General features: G+C 33.0%; 1 long non-coding RNA gene across 1 annotated transcript; it reads left to right on the top strand.

Moving 5' to 3' along the window:
• The first annotated feature begins 410 nt into the window (after positions 1–410).
• Positions 411–5,635, top strand: LOC132724727 (uncharacterized). The gene is made up of 3 exons (XR_009624956.1): positions 411–632; positions 2,310–2,366; positions 5,189–5,635. It is a non-coding gene; the product is annotated as an uncharacterized LOC132724727 (long non-coding RNA).
• The last annotated feature ends 291 nt before the right edge of the window (positions 5,636–5,926 follow it).

Below are 5,926 nucleotides of genomic sequence, written 5' to 3' on the forward strand. Positions count from 1 at the left end.
ATAATCTCACGGGACCGGCTATAATCTCACGGGACCAGCTATAATCTCATCGGACCAGCTATAATCTCATGGGACCAGCATATCTCACGGGACCAGCTATTATTTCAAGGGACCAGCTATAATCTTACGGGACCAGCTTCAACCTCACGGAACCAGAGAGTTTCGAGCGTGATCTTTTCTAGCAAAACCCACTAGATAACAAATATTTTACTTTTTTTCATTTAAATAATGCTCGCCCATATGGTCTCTTTCCGGTGGCGAGGGTAAACAAACGCAAACACACACAATTTCATTTAACAACGTTTGTACAAATTTATTTAAAGATTTACTTGACTCTTTAAACGTTCGGGTTTAACATCTTTAAAATCTTTTTCAACCAGGTGTAACTGCACAGTTTATGTTTTTATGTGTTTAGTCAAGCGTTTATCTTGGGGAAATAATTTACATCTATACTCGTATATGTAAGAATGATCATCAACTTTAACTTAATATACTTTATCTAAAAAGGATGTTTAAGATATATATTATATGTTGGTTTATTTGTTTTATTTATCTATCAAGAACATCTCATTAAGATGTGTATAAATGTAAGATTTGTTAAACACTGGATTAATTATTAGGCTAGAAAAAAGGTTAGTGCCCTGGACTTTATATTGAACTTCACAAAGGGTTTAAAGCTATATCTAACTAAATATTTTATAAAATGTATCAACAGTAAAATCATATTGCTTCCATAATCTTACATTCGATTCGTGACAGAGTTGTAACATAAGATGTCTCTGTATACAATGTATTGTAACACACATGAATATTGTAACACACATGAATATTGTAACACACATGAATATTGTAACACACATGTATATTGTAACACTCATGCATATTGTAACACACATGAATATTGTACGTTAACAGAATGAAAAGTCCCGCAACAAAATATTATTCTGCTATTTTAATAAGGAGTTTTATCCGTATAGGAATCACGTGGATGCACCATTCACTTTGAAGTCAATTTACTTTTATATTTAATTAGTAAAAAGCATTTTGGAAGCACATATTCTTTTTTTTTTTTAAAAATTCAAACAATGATTTTTGCAGCAGATATATAGCTTTAAATATACAACATTATCAATACAACTTATAGATAGATTAATTAAAGGAGCTCCACAAGTGTTAACATATACAATTTGACAATCTTACATATTTCAATTTTAGAAATATGATATAAGTTGACTTTAAAGGTTAAGGTCGTTTAAAGGACAAGGTCAAACTTGAGTTGTTCAACATGGCATTTTAACGTTAAGTGTTGTTTTCTTCAAGTACCAATCAAATTCATCCATTAATAGCATTATGAAAACAACAATTTTACTTAAAGGTCAAGACTATACTTGTGTTGCTCAATATGATCAATTTATTCTAACTCTTGTTTTGTTTAAACGTGAATCCAATCCATCCATAAATAACAAACACATGGCAATTTTAGTAACTTAAAGGTCAATGTCATTTAAAGGCCATTAGATCCTACTGCAAACTAGTATATCCACTTACAACTTGTTGTGCAGGGTATGTTTGTACAGACCTACATCAAATGGTATAAAAATCTCGAAAATGAAATCCGTGCCTGTCATGTTAAAATACCTAAGTGAAGTCTTTTAAAATTAAGATAATGTGACTCACGCTTTGTGGCATCGTATACAACTTACGACGTATATATAACTTACGCGTGAGCTATAATACGTTGGCCGTAACACCGTATACAACTTACGACGTATATATAACTTACGCGTGAGCTATAATACGTTGGCCGTAACACCGTATACAGCTTACACCGTATACAACTAACCGTTAGCTGTAAATGTCAAGATGTTATATTTCACTGTATATAGCTCATTTTTTAGATTTGTATGGAAGATTAAATACTACTTTGTCTATATTTTGCTACATTTATAACATATTATTTCACATGTGTCGTTATATTCTCTAAAATCATATATAAACATGATGAAATTCATAGTTTCCCTATCCTTAGAAGTGAAATTTTATTTATTTTTTGGAGCATAATTTGCTTTCAAGATACGTAGTTCGATATTTTTTAGTTCAGGAGGCGTATATCTTTGTAAATGTACGAATTTTTCATCTATGCACATAAATTTGTTTAAAATCGTGTGACCAAGCTACCTTTGATGCTGTTATTTTAATTTTTGTAAATTGCAAGTATTTATTGCCGCATCGTTATTTGATACAGGTAAACATTCTTTAATTATGTATTTCACATTACACTGATTATAAAAGTTGACGATTATTTTCAGTATTAGACGTAAGGATACAACAAGAGGCAGTCGGACAAAGATTCGTGAAATGGATAGGTATGCAAACTCGAATAAAAATGTAGATATGGATGGATTGATGAATGAGTGGCGAGTAGATGGGTGGTTGGTGGATGGATGTATGTATGAATAATGAATGAATGAATAAATAAATGAATGAATGAATGAATGAATGAATGAATGAATGAGTGAGTGAGTGAGTGAGTGAGTGAGTGAGTGAGTGAGTGAGTGAGTGAGTGAGTGAGTGAGTGAGTGAGTGAGTGAGTGAGTGAGTGAGTGAGTGGGTTTTGGGTGGGTGGGTGGATTTTGGGTTGGTGGATTTTGGGTTGGTGGGTGGGTGGATGGGTGTGTGAGTTTGAGTGTGTGGATGGATGGATGGTAAACTAGTGCTTTTAGAAAATAACATAACCAACCAGCTATAATGAACGAGGAACGGGAAAACGCATGCTATCTTTACTCACAATTCCCCTAAAAGATATCAAAAATTACATAATGAAACGAAACATAAGATAATTAGTAGTCCTTTTATTTCAAGAATTTATTGCCCATAGTATCACTCAACGTCTTTGTTTGTTTACACTAGTTTAATTTCAGTATTTAATATGTGACCTGATGTTAAGTTATGACACAGGACGCGGATTTCCTGTTCGGAAATTATCGGATAAACTTACCGTAAGTCAAAGTTACAACAGGCAGACTTCGGCCGAAAACAACAAAAATGTATGGGTTCGATCATTGAAAATTAATTACAGCTTACTGCAGAATATAAAGCTGTGTTTTGTATCATTTTCTTGTATATCTGGTAACAAATAATGATGAAACTTCAACTTATGATGATTTATCTGCGGAGCATATATATTTTTCCTGCAGTATTGATATTGTTATCTTTCCTAAGGTTTATATGTTGACATCTTAGACAACTCGCTAGAATTATGTTCTCTAGGTTACTTAGATATCAGTTTCTTTTCAGAAAATATATCCTCTAATTCTTGACAAGGTAAAACATATTGATATCTCAGTATGCTACGAAGTTTTGATTTTTAGCTCGACTTTCCGAAAAAAAAAATGAGAGAATTTCAGTCAATATTGCGTTGGAGTTGACGACATATGTTTACGGTTTTGCGCTTTTTTTATTACTACAGTCACTGGAAACATTCTTCTGAATTTTCACACATAATACGAGTAAATCAAAATAATCAAGGTCTGGTTAAGAATTGTATCCGCAGCTGTTCACAAGAAACAATACACATTTTTTGGGGTAATAATTGTTTGTCATTAGACAGGATCTATAACTCCATGGTCATTTCTTTCCTTTGGTATTTTGTTAAGCTTTGCTTATAAGTTTCATCACTTCAAGCACCACTAAAATCTTCATTTCAAACGCGAACCGTTCCTAATTGTGGGTTACTAAGATCCATTTATCTGCCATATGGGCCTGACGTATTCAAATAAACCTTGAAACCTTGAAACCTTGGCAAAGAATTATTCCCCTTTGTAAACTGAAATACTTTGAACAGTGAAGTGACGAGCGTATTGTCCCACAGTCAGCTCTTGTTTACACTGTTTAACTTTGCAATTAAATTCTTGCATATCTGAACAATGAACCGAGCTTTATTCTTAGACAGACAATATTTTATTTTTTTCATGTCAGTACGAAAATATCGTGACGGATTTACAAAATATATGTTCTCGTATTTTACTAATGAGGGTATGATAAAGACGATATTCTAGCTTGTTACAATATTGTAGTCTAGTCATTTGTTGTTCTCATGTGTATTTGTTCATGTTTTAATTTAAAAATATTGTTGTATGTTAGTGATATTTCAGAAATATTTTGATAAGATAATACATGATCCGTGGATCATTTAAACACGAGACAACTTTGACTATCTTTGGTTCTGTTCTTGCATAATATAATAGGCATGTGGATAAAGAATGTAGGTAAATTATATTTGTTAATTAAAGGGTAAATTATATTTGTGATTTGAAGCTGTCATTCTATAAGAAAGAATGCGAAGCGGGAGAATTTCTTCAGTGTGCTTACCCGACATAAACATTTAAACTAAGAGTTAGAGATCACATGTCTAGTCAACGTTTTATGAGTAAAATAATACAATATTTGCATTTATTGCGTAATTGAAGAAGGTATCGTAAAGCAGAGAGGCAGATAAATATAATCATGTAGCAGTTAAGAGACGGATAGATATAGTCATGTAGCAGTTAAAGGGACAGATAGATATATTCATGTAGCAGTTAAAGGGTAGATAGATATATTTATGTAGCAGTTAAAGGGTAGATAGATATATTTATGTAGCAGTTAAGGAACAGATAGATATATTCATGTAGCAGTTAAAGGGTAGATGTAGATAGATATATTCATGTAGCAGTTAAAGGGCAGATAGATATATAAATGTGGCAGTTAAAGGACAGGTAGATATATTAATGTAGCAGTTAAGGGACAGGTAGATATATTAATGTAGCAGTTAAGGGACAGGTAGATATATTTATGTAGCAGTTAAGGGACAGGTAGATATATTAATGTAGCAGTTAAAGGACAGATAGATATATTCATGTAGCAGTTAAGGGACAGATAGATATATTTATGTAGCAGTTATAGGGCAGATAGATATATTAATGTAGCAGTTAAAGGACAGGTAGATATATTAATGTAGCAGTTAAGGGACAGGTAGATAAATTAATGTAGCAGTTAAGAGCCAGACAAAAATTTATGTTGCGGTCAGGGGACAGTCAGATATTTTCATAAATGAATAGACTTATTGTAACCAAATTTTCTTTAATTTTCAATTCATGTTTAGCCTAAACATAACATACCAATATAAAGTTTCTCGTATGTCTTGCAGGATAAGCAAATGGCTACTTATGATTGTAGCCTGTCTGGTGACGATTATAAACATGGGTCTCGTGTTCTCCTTTGGCAGTTTATTTGTGGCATTGATGGAAAAGTTTCAAACAAATCGGTCAACTACTGCAGCTGTGCAATCTCTACTGGTAGGAGTGACTTTAACTTTTGGTGAGTTTATGTATCTACGTTTCTGTAAAGATAGTTTGGCGACGTTCCTTCCTGGAATGGCAGAGGAACACCTCAATGTATTAATTTTCATATATGAGCGTGAATAGAATACCAAACATAGACCAGAGACGTTAAAATATTATATGTCTCAGCATAGACTTCTTATAAGCCGACTGAATAGATTCTTAAAAAGAAAACAGCAAAGCTTTCGAGCGGACTTTGGACCCACAGCGATGACGGCAAAGTGGTTCGACGTCCGCGATCATATTCATTTGGTCATGGAGGGGGGGGGGAGGCTATAAAAACTATTATAAATTAATCAGTTTTGAGGTATATTTGCAGACGTTGTAGTTAAAGGGACTCCACTGAGGATTTTTGACATGACGGGACTGGAAATATTTTTTTTGAGTTTATTACTCCATTTGATGTAGATCAATACTAATAACGTATGAGCAAAATTTCAGATCATTTGATCCCTCCGTTTTTTTCAGAATAATTAGTATAATAGTAAAAAATGACCTAAAATTGAAAAGCGTGTTAAACGCTTTTCACTCAAATCGGACTGGAA

This window comes from Ruditapes philippinarum, unplaced genomic scaffold, assembly GCF_026571515.1.
Source record: "Ruditapes philippinarum isolate M1 unplaced genomic scaffold, ASM2657151v2 ctg20357_1_1_1_1, whole genome shotgun sequence".
Taxonomy (NCBI): Eukaryota; Metazoa; Mollusca; class Bivalvia; order Venerida; family Veneridae; genus Ruditapes; species Ruditapes philippinarum.